Here is a 17,102-nt window from a genome sequence, read left to right on the forward strand (position 1 = left end):
TATCAAAATTCCAGCTGGCTTCTCAAAAGAATGGAAAAGTTGACCCTGCTATTCAAACGGAAATGTAAAGAACCCAGAATAGCCAACACAATATTGGAAGAGAACAAAGATAGAGAATTTCTGACTTCAAAACTTACTACCAAGTTACTTTAGCTAAAGACTGTGTGGAACTGGCACAAGGTTACATTCCCATCAATGGAGCAGAACTCAGAATCTAGAAATAAACCCTCGCATTTACATCCAAATTATTTTTTTTCAATTTATTTATTTATTTTGTGTGTGTGTGTGTGTGTGTGTGTGTGTGTGTGAAAGAGAGAGAGAGGCTGAGGGAGAGAGAATCCCAAGCAGGCTCCACACTGCCTGATGCAGGGCTTGATCCCACGAACTGTGACATCGTGTCCTGAGCCAAAACCAAGTGTCAGACGCTCAACTGACTGAGTCACCCAGGCGCTCCTACATCCAACTGATTTTTGACCACGGTACCAAGAGAACCCAGTAGGGGCAAGAATAGGTTTTCCACCAAATGGTGTTGGGACACTGGATGGCCGCAGGCAAAGAAAGAATTTTGATCCCTGTGTCACAGCACATACAAAAATTAATTCCAAATGGAGCAAAGATTTAAATGGAAGAGCTCAACGACAAAACTCTTACAAGAAAACAGACATAATCTCATGGCAATGGACTCGGCAGTGGTTTCTTAGATGTGACACCGAGAGTACAAGCAACCGAAGGAAAAAAACCGGATAAACTGGACTTTTTCGAAAAAACAAAACAAAACAAAAAAACCCCATGCTTCCAAGAACACCATCAGGAAAGTGAAAAGATGACCCGGGAACCCAGGGAGAGGTGGCCACCCAGGCGCTCCCCCGTGATAACGGCGGCCTCAGTGGGAAACCTGATTAGAGACCGGATGTACACAGTTCATTAGCTCCGCCCACAGCCAGGCTCAGACGCAGCACAGGTTAACTGTGCAGAGGGCGTTTCTCCCCAGGGTCCTGAGCGGCACGCTCTGCGATGTGGGAAGTGACGTCCTCAACAACGTCCACACCTGCCAGGCGGCATCCTCCGGGTGTCAGGAGCACCTCCCCGCCCTTGGGATCTAGACGAGATGGCCAAGAACCCCAAACTCCGTGCTCCGGGGCGGGGGGAGCCTGAAGCCCTCTAGGAGGAGGTCTGGTACCACCGGGGCTCTATTCTTCCCCGTTTGACCCCCACACTGGTGTCTGCTCCATACCACTGCTCCCCTCCTCGGGCCCCTCAGAAGCCCCCTCATATGAAGCATTGTGGGAAGAGAGGAGATGCCTCGGAGCAGCTGGTAGTTTTGAGGAGGGGGGTCTCACCATATCCTGCAGAGCGAGTAGCTCTAAGGTGACATTTTAGACAGCTCCGAATCTGCCCATGGGACTCCCCACTTGGCCTCCTCCCCACCCCCGACCCCGCCACGGCAGCTCCTTCCTTCCTCCTCCCTCCTTCCTCACCTTCTCTTTGGAGACACCTGTCCCCTGCACCCTAAGCTTGCCTTCTTTCAAACATCAGCTCCTGCCTTGTCAGGAAGCAAAGACTTTTCCAAACGAGCACGTCCTCTCTCCTCTCATCATGCCAGCTAGTGGAGCGGGGACAGTCCTGTGGCTCGGGAACAATCCGACAGCACCTAGGATACGAAGTATGCGTAACTCTGTGGCGTCCCACAGGCAGCTCCCACGCAGGTCTACAGGAGCCTTCACGAGGATGGTTCTCGAAGTGTTGTTTATGGCAGAGTAGTGTAGGATTAAATCAGCAGTCCAGTGTCAGGCGGACAGATAGGTGTGAGCCACGTGGCCGTCAGGAGCCATGAGCAAGGTGACACATCATCCCCGGGAGATCCTAAGAATATGGTGCTGAGTAAAGATGTATGTGATGGGCAGGGGCTATACCGTGAAAACACTTCTGTGAACTGAGAGCACCAGCATCCATGAATCATACTAGATAGTTCTAAGGATACCTGGGTATTGAAGGACATCCATGGGAGGCTAGAAGGCGCAGGGGGCGGAGGGAGGACACTGAAATAAGTCTGCCCGGGGCACCTCACAGGGCCTGAGTGGAGGCCTGTGCCTTGGCTCACGCGCCTGGGAAGAAAGAGGCAAGAGTGGGGAAGGGCATCGTGGCTGGAGGGAGAGGGTGAGCCGCCCCAGGGGGTGTGAAGCAGTTGCGGGGGGTGGGGCTCGTGTGTGGGGGCCCAGGCAGGGCGGCAGCCCTGAGGGTCAGCATTTGATCGTGCAGCCCTGGGAGAGAGCAGGGGCGGGAGGGCCAGGGAGGCATGGCCTTCCACGTGCCTCTCTGCCGAGGTCGGAGTAGGAGGCTGAGCCAGCCAGAATTCTTGGGCCACCTCTGGCTGAGTGCAGAAGGCGGCTGTCCCCAGCGGAGGGGTGGGAGTCTTGGGCCCTGGAAGCGAGCCAAGGGATGTAGATGCTCAGAAATGTGCGGACGTGAGCAGCTCTGCAGTTCCTGGCCTGTGGCTGGCCAGCCCTGAGCCAGGCCTGTATTCTGCCTCTCTGGTATCCACCACCCTGGAGGCCAATGGCTCCGCACCAGGCTTGAGCGGGAGGGACCCCTAGGGCAGAAGTTCACTGTGCGTTGACTCCAGGATGTGGAGGCCCTGCCAGGGCTGGGGGAAGAGGCGGGAGGGGCGGGCTTCCTACACTCGTAGACACAGCCCAGGAGCTGGCCCACGGGTGGGTAGGAAGGAGGGCAGTCGTGCACGGGGCTCTGAGAAGCTGGAGATGTGGGTCCCCGCCTCTGCCTGTCCTTTACCAGTGGCGTGACCTTGGGCAGGCTGCTTCCCTCCTCTCCAGGGATGTTGTGAGGTCAGGTACACTCCTGGAGGTGGAGGAACTTTGTAGCTGTCAGGTGCTGCTCGAGTGGGAGGTGGAGTGAAGGGCTGGCCTTGCAGCCCAATTCAGCGGCTTCAGCGGGGCAAAAGGAGTGTTCCCGGGGGGCAGGCAAGCGTCTGGGCTGCAGGCTGGGTCCTTCTCTCTTGCCTGGCCTCCCAAACTAGCACCTGTGCTGGGGCATGTGTGAGCCTGGGACTGGATCCCTGCCCTGGCCAGGACGCAGGGGTGGAGCCTGCAGAGGCTTCAGCTGGAAAGTACTATGAAAAGGGTTATCACAATGGCAAGATGGGCCTGATATTTTTGAGAAGCAAATCATCTGCGAGAGAGCAGGCGGTCTCTCTACATACAGCGGGCGCCCCGTGGGAGTGCGGCTCACCGGAACTGCCTGCTTGTAGCCCTGAGTATGTCGTGGGAGCCACACTGGACAGCTGGCCAACGCTCTTTCCATGTGGCTCTGGCGGATGCACTCAGAGACCCGGAGACGCAGGCCAGGCCCATCTGCTTGAGTTACTCGCAAGCGTGCTGGGTCAGTGCCCCCTCCCCTGCAGCTAGACCCTTGCCAAGGTCATAGGTGCTCAGTAATAGTCCTGGCCAGCATTCCAGGTCTCAGAGCCCTGGGCAGCTGCCCAAGGCTGGAGGTTTCTGCCCTCGTGGTCCCCTCCCAGAAAGCATGCTTGTTTGGAACCCTGGTTATGAAGCAGCCCAGCTGGCAGTCCTGTGAGGGGCAGGTGATGCCAAGAGAGAGCATAGAGGCCCTCCCAGGTGCCCCCTCCCAAGGGTACTTTGGTGGGGGGTGGGTACACTCCGGTCTGACCTCACCGTTCCCATGCAGGGGTTGCATCCACAGCACTGTCACATGGCCATCTGGGCTCTGCTTACATCCTTCTGAGGACAAGGAGCTCACTGCCTTATGGGCAGCTGGGCTGAGTATTTTCAGGCAGATAGGGAGGATGGAATACAATATCTTTCAGTGCTGGGCACCATGCGGGGTCCACGGAGGTGCCCAGGTAATTTGTGCCCTCCTTGCTCCCAACTGTTGGGTGGTCTTTGTTAGCAAGTCCTTCCTGGGGCACCTGGGGGGCTCTGTTGGTTGAATGTCGGGCTCTTGGTTTCAGCTCGGGTCATGATCTCATGGTACGTGGGTTCGAGCCCTGTGTCAGCACTGACAGCATGGAGCCTGCTCGGGATTCTCTCTCTTTCTCCTGCTCTCTCTCTGCCCCTCCCCCGCTCACGTGCATGCATTCCCTCTCTCTCAAGATAAATGGATAAACTTTGAAAAAAAGAAAAAGAAAGTGCTTCCTGTGGTGACCAGTCACTCCCAGCCATTGGAAACGTCCTTAGGCTGCCATCTGGAGTGGTGCAGAGCAAGCCTCGTCCTGTGTCCTTCAAAGTGTCTAAAGAAAAGCGTCATGTCATCCCCCAACCTCTTCTCTCGTAGTCCTCTCACCCTTCCCAGACTTCACACATCCTGATGGAATCCTCAGAGTAAAGCAAATCACTGTTGGCCATGGTCTACTGTACCTCTCCCCACAGGAGAACGGGGCATCCGCGTCCAGCTGAACCAAGGAGGAGCCATGTTCCTTGTTTAGGCCGATGATCTGTGAGCAGAAATGTCACAGGTCCCTTTCAGGCCAAAGCTGTAAGAGCCAGTCTGTGGTTTGCTCTGTCTCTTTTCCCTCTGTCACCAGACAGAATTTCCCAGATAAAGGCTACTTTGTTAGCTTGGGTTCCAGAGCTAAGATGACATGGGTCAGAGCCACCACAAACGTGGAACATGAGCGAGAAGCCGTTGAGATTTGGGGATCTTTTGTTACTGCAGTGAAATGCAGCATATCCTGATCGATACACAGTCATTTGCTAATGTCTCTCCCAACAGGATCTCCAGCATCAAGGGGATGTGAGCAGTATGGATGCTCTCTATGAGCAGGGATTGTGGAACCATCTATTAATTCAGCGTCTTCTACAGGAGCAGCACATGGGCTCGTAACAAACTTATGAGCTGAACGTGAATATGAATGTAAACAGCTGGCGAACCGAGACGCACCCATTCCTTGCTCAAGCAAAGAAGCACCTCTAGCTGAAGAGACCGTTGTCCTTCACTGGCATTCGATTCACCCTACTGATTCTCGGCCATCTCCCTATCCTGGTGGGTTAATTTTTTTGAACATCTTATTATGAAATTTTCAAACCTGTAAAAACGTTGAATGAATCAGATGGTAAACACCTGTGTACTCACCACCTTGATTCTGTAATTTATATTTTAGTATCCTTTACCACATATCTACCCACCTGGATATCCAGCGTACCTTTCGGTAACTTCCAAAGTAAGTTGCAGACGTCAGTACTCTTCTCCTGCCGCTCCCCCCAATATTCCAGCGGGCATACATTGACTAGAGATCAATATTGATTTGCGTGTTTTTGGTATATACAACGAAATGTACGAGTCCCAGGTTTTGACCGACGCAAACACCTGTGTAGCCCCAATCGCTCTCAAGATAGAAAACATTACCGTCACCCCAGAAAGCTCTTTCAAGCCTTTCCCTGGTAACGTCCATCTCAACCCTCTAGAGGCAAGCACTGTTTTGATGGGTTTTGCCTATTCTAGAAACTCAGATAAGTGGACTCTTACAGTGTCAGACTTTTTTTTTTATCAGCAACATGTTCTTGAGAGTCACTGACATTGCTGCGTATGTCTGTGGCTTGTTCCTTTTTGTTGCGGAGTAGTGTTCTGTTGTATGACTATACCACACTGTGTTTAGGTTCCATCCTACTGATGGACAGCTAGGCCATTTACAATTGTTGGCTGTTATGAACAAACCTGCTAAGAACGTTTGTGTTTGAGCCTTTGTGTGGACATATGTCTTCATTTCTCTTGGGTAAATATTTAATACTGGAATCGCTGGCTCATATGTAGCTGTATATTTAATTTTATAAGACACTGACAGGTTTTTTTCCCCCAAAGTGCCTGTATTCTCTTCACTCCCACCAGCAACGTCTCAGAGTACACCCACTGCTCCACAGTCTTGGGTTAATTCTGAATCTAGATCCTCATTCAACGAGCTCGCCATCCTTTCTAGCCGGTGTGACCTTGGCGTTGGTTAATAGATATACTGTGGTCCATCCAACTCATTGTCAAGCTCTTGGGCTAGGATAGAGTCCCATGGCTAAGGGTCAGAGGCCCAGTCTGTGAATAATTAATTGCTCCTTCATCTGTGTAAATGCACCACTGAGCTATAACCTGTGCCCATCACCGCCGAGGGGACCGTGAGACAGTTTGTCAAATCGAGAAATGCTATGCTCCTAACATCTTCTTCCTAATGCCAGTCAGGTGCCAAAGAGGGGAAGGGGTTTGGGTTGGCATGGCCAGCGGCGGGGCCCTGCATAGCGGCGACTATTGCTTCCTTCCAGAAGAGCCTGCAGATGCCATTTCCCGGTGCTTGTGAGTCAAGCCACTGAATAGTTTGTGAATCTTGCTGGAGATAAAATTCAAGCTTCACCGTATGCGGGTCTTTTAATCTCTTCTTTGAAAATGGGTGCAAAATCCCCCCATGACTTGTCTGTTGGCACCCCTCGTGCCTCCCTGATTTTTCAAAGGTCATATAGTCAAGACAGTGAGTGCTTGGCCGTGTCTGCAGGTTTCTGTAGTTCCTACCTGGGGAGGGGAGGGAAAGGAGGGAGGCAGACAATGGACATTACTGAACATCTGTTCGTGAGCTAGGTGTACATCATACACGAGCCATCTCCTCTCAGGTGTCACCATTCTCCTTTCAGATGAGGTAACTGGGTCCCACGGAGGCTAAATAACTGCCCGAGGTCACAGGGGGGATAAACGGCAGAGCTGGTATCTGAACAAGATTTGCATGGGTTCAAAGCTTCCTCCTACAGACTCAGAAGAGCCCTTTGGTGGCCTTGAGCATTGGTTGTGAACCTCAAACCTGTGTTATTTTGGGGGGAGGCTGTTCCAATGGAGTCGTAGGAAAGCTTTCCCACCACTGAGAGCAGTGTTTGGGCCAGCCCAAACACTTGATGGAGGTCAGCAGAGGACATGGGCCTTGGAAGTGAGCATTCTCTTCATTACTGGTACACCTGATGCAGTGCCCTGGTCTGTCCTCACTGGAGGCCAGATAGGTGGAAAGCAAATGGCCAAGCTCAGTCAATAAGTGGGCGACCAGGATCTAAATCCAGGCCTCTCTACTCCAAAGAGTGGAGGGTGAACTCACCCTGCTCATGCCTTCTGCCCACGATGTGAGCCCATTAGAGTTATGGCAGGCCCGGGTGTCTGATATTGGGGTCCGCTGTGAGCCCAACGGGCTTGCCCAAAGGATCTATTTCAGCATGCTCCAGGGAAGGGGTGGGGATGATGACCTGGTCCTGGGAGATGAGATTATTCACCGGATTTCAAGGTTGTCAGTCACCACCACCCTGCAAATCAGGGAGCATCTCGAGGCACCATTTACTTCTAAATTTGTGAGGGGGAGGTGGGATTTGGGAGGGCAGGGCTGAACCGTGACAATAATTAATGTTGGGAAAGCGACTGCGCATCCAGAAAGACAGCCTCTCAAGTGCCCCAGAGGACAAGCAGCCCTTGTAGGTAGCAGGGCCAAGGGACTGGGACAGGGAGAAAGAATGTTTGTAGGCATTTCAGATGTTTGCAGGGTTTGGCCAGATTGCCTATGAAGATGAAGGATTATGGCATTATTGCCCAAAGCCTGGCATGCAGCAGGCACTAAATAAGACACTTAAGGTCAAAATTGTACACGTCGTAAACAGAGCCATTTTCTGTGGGCTGTTAATATTTCTTGGAAGGAAAGGTATAGCAGATGAGGACCCAGTCACCAGAGAGGGTTCCCTGGTCCAACAATGATGCCTTTGTGATATTAGCTGTTAGCTGAGCTTCTGGCCCTGGGAAACTGGGTTTAGAGGGTTTCATTCAAGTGGCTAGGGATAAAAATGCAGGGCTGTTTGGAGTCTGGATGGAACCAGAGGACAAGTTGTGCATGTGTCTTGGAGCATGAGTAGGGCAAAAGTACAGAGGGTACAGGCAGCCCGTCCCTAGGGCTTTGGGGGTGGGGTGGGGTGTCCTATAGGCTCCTTCAGTCTGGAGGGCCCCCAAGCCTTGCTGGGGTTGCTCGAGCTTCCCTCCACTCTGAGAGAAGGAGTGGACACAGGGACTGAACAGGGCCAGGGAGACCTGAACCCTAGGGTCCAGCTCTGTGTGGTGCCTCATGGCCCACGTGAAGCGGGGTTGACAAGGAGCCTAGTCACGTGAGCAGGAGCCCCATGGCAGAGTCGTGCGGGGAAGGGCACTGGGCTGGGGAGATGGGGTTCCAGTTAGGGCTTCATTATGTCTTCTGAGCGTTCACAGACCCTTCTAGTCCTTTGTGCCCTCAGCTGTGAAACAGGGACGATGATGCCAATCCCTGACCTGACCAATTCACAGAGCTGATGGGAGGCTAGAAGGAGATAATAGGCACAGCTCTGGTAGGATATGGAAGGTTGTGAAAGACCATTGTTCCTGCCATAGCAACAAGGATCAGGGAACTCAAAGGCAGATTGAAATAAATTATCCAAACTGAAGAGCACAGCAGACAAAAATTTTTAAATGTTTCCTTTAAAGCCATAGGAAAGCTGTGGACACACACACACACACACACACACACACACACAGTCCAAGTGAACTAAATTACAGAGAGGGCAAAGCCTTTCAGGAGAGAAGAGATTGGCAGTTGCTTTCATACTGCCTGGGGGTGGGGGGGGGTTGCCTAAACTGGGTAATGGAGGAGCAGGCCTGACAGGTGGAGGGACTTTCCTGGGAAAGGAGACAATGTCCAAACTTTCAACAACCAGGTGAACTTGTCTGGTATATTAGAGTCTAGAGAAGCCCCCAAAGATAGAGCTATCCTCTACCAGCTGGCCTGCCAGTTTTTCTCCAGGGAGCTTTGGCTGAATAAGCATCAGCCGGGGCCAGGCCTGGAAAGTATGAGATACATGATAGATTAGATAGATAGACAGATAAGCAGATAGAAACATAGAGGGGCACCTTGGTGGCCCAGTCGGTTAAGCAGTCGACTCTTGATTTCAGCTCAGGTTGTGATCTCTTGGTTCGTGAGTTTGAGCCCCATGTTGGGCTCTGTGCTGAGAGCATGGAGCCTGCTTGGTGTTCTCTCTCTCTCTCTCTCTCTGTCCCACCCCTGCTCGTGCTCTCTCTCTCTCTCAAAATAAATAAATAAACATTAAAAAAAAAAGAAACATAGGTACACACACACACACACACACACACACACAGATATCTCACGGTGCTTAGATCCAAAGCCCTGATGGAGGGGGATGGGACCTGAACTCACCCTTGAAATATTAAAACCTCAGTGAACTGAAACTAACCCAGCTGCCATCTTGCTCTGCTCTTGATAAAGACCAATGAGATAAACCCCTCAGGCTAGCAATCTGACAGGAAATCCAAAGAGAACATCAATGAAAACAAGAGTGGGTTCTTTGAAAAGATCAATAAAATTGATAAACCTTTAGCCAATCAAACTAAGAAAAAAAGAAAGAGGACACAAATTACTAACATCAGAAATGAAGGAGGGTTCATCACTCCAGATCCTTTATTAAAATGATAATAAGGGAATATTATGAGCTGATCTATGCCCACAAACTTGATAATCTACGCAAAACGGACCAATTCCTTGAAAGATACAATCTGTCAACTCATGCACGGTGAAATAGACAATCTGAATAGGCATATATCTATAAAGAAATTGAGTCAATAACTAATAACCTTCTAAAACAGAAAGCACCAGGCCCAGATGGGTTCACTGGTGAATTCTACCCAGCATTTAAGGAAGAATTTATACTAATTTTCTACAATTGCTTGCAGAGAATAGAAGCAGAGGAAATACTTCCTGACTCATTTTGTGAAGCCAACATCACCCTAACACCAAAATCAGAAAAAGACATTACAAGAAAAGAAAACTATGGACCAATATCTTTCATGAACATAGATGCAAATAAAAGCTTGGAGAATCATTGCTAGAAGGCTTATACTACAAGAAATATTAAAGGAAGTTCTTCGGGCCAAGGGAAAGAAGCCCAGACTACCAGAAAGAAATGGAGACTCTAGAAATTGTAAACATGTGGACAAATATAACAGATCAGTTCCCCCTCCCCCCCGTTTTTAAAAAGGCTTTTGACCATTTAAAGCAAAAATAATAAGAATGCAGAAGTAAAATATACAGTAACACTAGCACAAAGGACTGAGAGGGATAAATAAATTACACCATTGCAAGACTCATTTATTATCCTGATGTAAGTGATGGCTGCAGGAGTGTACCCATTTCAGAGATTCATTGAGCTGTATACTTAAGATTTGCACACTACATTGTATGTTAATTATACTGTACTGCAATAAAGTACTGTTAGCATGAAAAGAGAGAAGTAATGGATATATGGAGCTCTGTAAGCTGTGGAAAACTCACAAATAGAACAGATGTTTATGTTTGTCAGGGAGGGAGTCAGGTCCTGCTCCCTGGAAGAGGCTGTTACAGGCTGAACGTAGAGATGGGCTGAGAGGTTCAGTCTGCTTCCTTCTGTGCTGACAACGCAGGAATTTCCCTCTGTGATTGACTCCTGCTGGAGCCCATCTTCCTGCCTTCATGGGAGCCCCAACAGGACTTGGCCCATGAGATGAAAGGTTCTGAAGTCTGCCTTCCTGTTCTGGGACCTGGGGTGGGGTTGTGGGGTGGGGGTGGGGAAGCTGGGGAGCTGGAAGACTGCTCACACCCTTTCTGGGACCCTCTCCTTGTGGTGGGGAAAACTAGAATGTCAGCCTGGAGGGGACTTCTGATTCAGTCAATTTGCTGCTGCTGTTTTGCAGAGATAGGACGTGTGGGGCTTAGAGAGAATAAATCTGAGAAATTGGACTTGAAAGCAGACCTCCTCTTTGCACTAGAACAGCTGCCTGGGGCCCATGTAAGCTTGTCTTCCCTGAACAAAGCCAGAGAATCCAGTTATCCCTTTCTCTGCCCTTTAAAAAAAAAAAATTCCCCTTCCACCAATGCCCATGCTTTGTTAGCTCTGGGGAAAGCAGCTGATAAAACTAGTTCATACTAACGTGTGAGTGACTGATACCCATTTAAAGCCTTCCTAAAAAGGGCATGCAGATTAACCACCTCCAAGAAACTGTCTTAATGATGTGATCCCATCCAGTATGGCAGGTTGAGGAGAAATATTTGGGGTCAGGGGCAGGTAAAGGAGGTGAGAAAAGAGTTGTCAGTCTGCAGGCAGCATGGTGTAGGAGAGACGGCAAGGTTCTCTCTCCAAGTCACTGGCTCATCTCGGGCACATTATATGACCTCCCTGGGCCTGTTTCTTCCTCTGTAAAATGAAGACTGGATGCGAGAACAGCTCAGAAGTCCTTCGCCTCTGACATCCTGGCCCTTTTCACTTACATCCTTCTAGCACTCACTTTACAAGAGTGGTTTTGCTACTATCTTTGGCTCTTATCACTTTGGAAGGAGATTAGAGCCTTGGGTGTGGGGGGTCTCCAGAAGGAAGGTCACTCAGTGGGATGGACTCTGAGTTTCCCCCTTCCCCCAGGCTGCCTCTTGAAAGGGGCTGGAGGGGCCTTCTTTGCACATCAGAACCCCGACTGTTTCCCTGGCCTGCCCAGGGCAGCAGTGCTCTCCCTGGATGGGAGTGGGGGTGGGGAGACAGCCCCACTCAGGGGCCCCAGAGGGAAGTAGGGGACCACCGCCAGAGGGGCTGTTCTCTCTCAGCTTCTCCCCAACATGGGGCCTCACAGCCACCTCCAACGTCTTCACCAATTCCCAAATTCCCCTCACCTGCAGCACCTCTGGGCCTTTGCCCAGGAGCCCCCTCCACCTCGACTCACACTGCTTCTATCACTGAAGTGGCTCCCCGTGGCTCCCCATGGCAGGGTGCGGTTCACCATCGAGGATGGACGGCCATTTCCAGCTTCACTGGGGGGTTCCCTTGCTCCCGGCAAACCCCCCCGCTGTGGGGAGGACCATGTCTCGTCCCTCTTGTCCACCCACTCCCCAATGCACAGTGTCTGCTTCCAGTCAGGGTCCAGGTCATGCGTTCTGATCACCTCAGTGGGATGGCCCAGCACAGTGTCGCTGAGTCCCCTCGGGAGACTGAGGAAGGGACAGGCTGAGAAGCCACAGAGGCAGAAGATTCTGGTTTCAAATCCCAGCTCGTAACATAGGAGCAGGTGAACTGGGACACTTGGCCTCATGCCTCTGAGCCTCACCATAAAATGGGGGACTAGCGGGGGGGCCTTTGCAGACCACGCTGAGTGAAAGTAAGTGAGACGGTGTATATGGAGCAAAGTGCTCGGTTAATGACAGTTCTCATCCTTACTGTTTATACTCCTATTACCACCTGGCAGACCCCGGCCAGGCCACTCAGCATCCTGTTTTCTTGCTTTCAGGATTCAAAACTGTTTATTTCCAAAAAAAAAGAGAGCAAAACCCGTCAAATGGCAGTAGTTGTGTGATAATAAAAGGAGACTTCATGGGACTAAGACTAAGGGAATGAGGCATAACACTGACAGCCACCAGTCCAGACTGACAAAGAATCATCGATGCCACTCCCCAAGGGATCAGGGGGAGGGGATGGGAGGGTGGGGGGAGAGCCCGGAGGACATACGTTCCTGGCCCCTCCCCTTGGGCTGCAGGGTCTACTCCAGGAAATGGGATTCCAGGCAAAAGGCTCAAGAGCAGACCCCTGGGGCCACCGGATCTTTGGCCTCCTACAGTGATCTCGGGGAGCCTGAGGCCTGTTGGCAGGACTTGCTGACTGATCAGAGAAGCAATGAACCCGTGCCAGGACTGGGCCTTGGAGCACATTCGCACTAGGCTTGGCGGATCCTGGGCCACGTGTAACCACTCCTGGGCCCATCACGCACCTGTTCCTGCTGAACCTGCAGGAGCCTTGGGATTTCTCCTAAATCCTCGCTCCAGCCTGCCAGGCCTGGCGAGTGGACAACTGAAGAGCCGCAGCCAGATCCGGAGTGGCCCCGAGCCCTTGCATGACTGGATCCATTTTCTCAGCTCCGTTGTCCACAGGGGAAAGCAGTGACCTGGGCCTGGCCGAGGGACCTGGACAGTTCCTTAACATCATCGTTCAGAGCCCTGTTTCCTCTTGTTCAGGCGAGGAGGTTGCGTTGAGCCCTCAGGCCTCCAAAAGCCCACGTAAGTCCTTGTCAGTGCTGCTTGGAGCTCCTGCCTGGTTTTGATGGAACATCTCCTCCCAAAATTCCCCGAGAAAAGGGGCCGACGAGGCAGCTACGTCTGCAAATGTCTTCAGCGTATCGTCACGCTTGATGCGTAGTTGGGCCAATGTATTCATCCAGGTTCTGGTAGCAGATGGCTGGCTCCAGGGAGGATTTGACCCCCTGGCTGGTTGACCCTTTTGGCCCCCAGCTGCTGCTGGGGCAGCTCCCCCTGACCTTGTGCACATGTCCCTCTCTCGACCTCCGTTGTAACATCCTGTCACTAACCGCCCTCGCCGCCCCCCTCCACCCCCCGCCTGGCGATCATTACAAACAAACACAGCAAACAGGCAAAGAAAACACTAACGGACAGCAACTTTAATTCCCAGCCAGGCACATGGAGATCACATTCCAGGAAAGTATTTTGACAAAAGGCACCTCCTGGGCAAAAATGGAAAGCATTAATAAGAAAAAAAAGAGAGAGAGAGAGAGAGCCCACCCCTGCCTCTCCCAAACTCTGCTCTAAGCAGTAGCTGCCTCCTGTTTGAGAAGACCTACATCTCAGGGTTATTAAGTTTTTTATTGGGGTTTATCCCCCCGCTTTTTTTTCTTTGTTTTGGCAGAGAGGGCGTTTATTTTTTGAATGAGTACAGCAGCAGTCGAGGTAGACATGGGGTAACAGCCAAGCTAGGCTGAGGCCTCCTTTTGCCTTGGCTGGGGGGGGGGGGGGGGTGAGGCGTGAGGCCTTTTGCCGAGCCTCACTGGCCACACAGCCTCCCAGTCTGTGGCATTGTTTCAGGACTCCCGGTATCAGAACGAATGGACAAATAGGGCGTCGGGTGGCTCGGTCCGTTGAGCGTCTGACTCTTGGTTCCCGCTCAGGTCGTGATCTCATGGTCCTGGGATGGAGCCCCAGGGTTCTCTCTCTCTCCCTCTCTCTCTGCCGCTCCCCTGCTCTCTCTCTCTCTCTCTCTCTCTCCTCTCAAGATAAATAAACTTAAAAAAAAAAAATTAAAAAAAAAGAAGGAATGGACAAGTAGAGCGCAGGGAGCAGGCACAGTGGTGCCCAGCCTGGGATCCCGGCCGGGGGTTGCTGGTGCAGAGCAAACACTGTCAGCAAGCTCATGCTGCTGAACTGGGGCCATCTCCTGGAGAGGCACGGGACGATGTGACCCCCTGCTCATCCTTGGGGAGGCAGGAAGGGACTGGACTGACTCCATCACTCACTCCCACTCCGACCTCCCGTGGAGAAACTCAAGGTTGGTGGCGGGCTTGAGGTCACCAGCAGCTAGTCCGGGACCCTCTGAGTGCCCCTCGTGGATGCTCGCCATCCCACTACGTGCACCCGGACTCCTCCCCCAGCTCTGCAGACCCCAGGGACGGGTCCACTGCAGGGACTGGGCCGGGTTAGTCATAGCTCAGCAGTTGGGAGAAGGGACGCCCCAGCAGCCACCTTTGCGGTCTTTCTGGGTGTGCAAGGAGAAGCCTCTGAGAAGCGGGACCGCGTACAGAACATGACCCCATTTGTGTAGAAAACAAGGACTATGTATTTTGTGAGAAAACGATGAATATCTTACTCCCGTATTTGAATTTTAGAAGGCTCAGAGGAAGACCCCCCCCCCCAAAATTGTTAATAATGATTACTGGGGAGAAGGAAACGTTTCATCGTAGACATTTGGTACCTGTTTACCATGAACAAGTATATATTTTTGCATGGAGTATTTTTATGAAAAAATAATACCAGCTGAAGTTACTATCTCTAGGGACAGAAACTTGTTTGGGGGAGCAGGAAGTAGTTAAAAGACACATTAGCATTGCCTAGAATATTCAAGTGTGTGGGGTTTTGTTTTTTTTTCTTACAAAAAGGTGTTCTTGAGCAACTTAAAAAAATCTTGAAAACCTAGTAAATAAATAAAAAATAAAACTCTTGGCTGCAGTTCCTGAGCACTGCCACCCCCCCCCCCGCCCATCCCTCCTCCACTGCCACCCTGCCTGGGAGGCTCAGGTCTCAGGAAGGCAGATTTGGTCTGCAGCTGAAGGAAGGCCTGCAGAGGCCACACTGGCTGGACTCAGGCAGGAGCCAGGCCCAGAGTGTCTGTGTGCTGTGGCCAGGGCAGCTCGGCGCTCAGGAACCCAGCTCCATGGGCTTCTAGGAGGGGGGCTCAGAAGTCACAGCATATATCCAATCCTGCCATTAGCTTCAGGGGAGGAGGGCTGGCCCCAGGAGCCCATTCCACATCCCCAGAAATGGCTGGTGCTCTTGCCACTGAACCCTGCTCCCTCCCCACATGGGCAAAGCACCATTCCAGTCTCCAAAGCCCCTCCAAGCCACTCTCGTTGAGTTCCCAAAGGGGCCCTGGCTGACCCTGAGCCCACCGGCTGCAGGGTCCACACCTTTGCCTGGTGAGAGGCTTGACTCAGCACGGGCTGGGGTAGTGGGTGTGCTTGGGAGAAGAGGTCCCAAGCCCCTTCCCGGCACCAAACTCCCTTCCCCCTCCCCACCCCCCTCTGCTCTTCGGTGGCTGGCAGGCGGCATTGTTCAGCACCTGACAGCTCCCTCTGCTCCCCCAGCTCCTGCCTCCCTCACTGTCATGTCAATTTGGACAGCTGTCATGCCAGCTCTGAAACACACCCAGTTTCCCCCACTCAGTTCTGGAAAGAGCCCTGGACAGGAGCCAGGAAACCCAGCCTGGAGTCCTCACTTTGTGTCAACCAGTCTGGCGACCTTGGCATTCTTTTCCCTGGGGAGTGAGAGGTATACCACCTTCCTGCCCAGCTGGACAAGAACATCAGGAGAGTTGAGGGCTGGAGGAGGGAGGGTTTTTATTTATTCAGCATTCGGCATTTACTAAGAACCTGTAGCATGCCAGGTGCAGTGTGAGGGGAGACTCTGATAAAGAAGAAGGGGTCTTTAACGTCGAGGAGCTCACAGTGCATTGGGGTGAGCAGCTGACGAGTGGACAGAGAATTATCTGGGAATTCTACCGTGACGGCGTTTGAAGTAACAAAACAGGGCCTTGAGTTCTGCCTGGGGGAGCTTAGAAGTTTGCAGAAGAGGGAGTTTTTGATCTGGGCTTTGAGGGATGGCTAAGAGTTCACCAATTAGAAGAGACCGGAGGTGGCCCATCGGCAGCAGGCAAAACAAAGAAAGCAAAACATGTTTCACCTAGAGATGCATTAGAAGGGTTGTGGTGGAGGATGAGGCTGAAAAGGTAGGTGGGCACGAGATAGTGTTTGGCCTTTGTGTTAGAGTACTTTTGGCTGCAACTAAAGGAGTTTGCCCATCTAAAATGTGTAAATGCACGTGATGCTTTTATTATGTCACATAACAAATAGAGGCAGGGCGTTGCCAGGGCTGGCTAATTTACCATCTCAATGATGTAGTCAAGGACCATTCCCCCCCCCCCCCCCTTTGGGCTTGTTTCCTCATGGTCACAAGATGGCTGCCACTGCTTAGACAACATGTCCTCACACATCCAAAGACAGCAAATGGGGAGTTTCCCCAGAAGTCTCAGCAGACTCCCCCCCAGGTCCCTTCACACACACACACACACACACACACACACACACACACACACACACACACACCAGTTCTCACATTATCCCTTAGAGGGAGGAAGGAAGGGTAATTGGCACGGGGTCACCCCGAAGAGCAGCTCAAGGGTTCCCTGAAGGCTGGCTGTCTCTGTGGGGAATGTGCAGATGGCAGTGGAAAAGTCAGGGAACCCAGAGCTCAGGACAGGCTCAGGACACTTGGCGGAGTGGGGGACACCGTGCCAAACTCTTCCCCCTCGAGGCTGAAATCTCTCCATTAGAGCTTTGCTCCTTTGGATTAAGCATCACCCTCCTCTGTTTTACAATGTGAACACCAGTAGCAAGGCAAAGACACTGAGGCCACAGTGGGAGGCCTGTCCAGAAAGGCCAAGGGCCCAGGACGTCTTGTTGGGGAGGAGGCTCTAAGAGAGAAGAAGGGGCCACCCAAGATGATCTCCGCTGAT

At 51.8% G+C, this 17,102-nt stretch overlaps 1 protein-coding gene across 4 annotated transcripts in view; it reads left to right on the forward strand.

Annotated features, from left to right (window-relative positions):
* Positions 1–1,215: 1,215 nt before the first annotated feature.
* GPAT2 (glycerol-3-phosphate acyltransferase 2, mitochondrial) overlaps positions 1,216–17,102 on the forward strand; it is a 52,042-nt gene continuing 36,155 nt past the window's right edge. For all 4 annotated transcript variants that reach the window (XM_058683216.1, XM_058683220.1, XM_058683219.1 and 1 more), the window contains exons 1-2: positions 1,216–1,889; positions 4,837–5,016. The gene's annotated coding sequence lies outside the window, so the exon portion shown is untranslated. The remainder of the gene's footprint in view (positions 1,890–4,836; positions 5,017–17,102) is intronic.

This window comes from Neofelis nebulosa, chromosome 9 (genome assembly GCF_028018385.1).
Source record: "Neofelis nebulosa isolate mNeoNeb1 chromosome 9, mNeoNeb1.pri, whole genome shotgun sequence".
Lineage (NCBI taxonomy): Eukaryota > Metazoa > Chordata > Mammalia > Carnivora > Felidae > Neofelis > Neofelis nebulosa.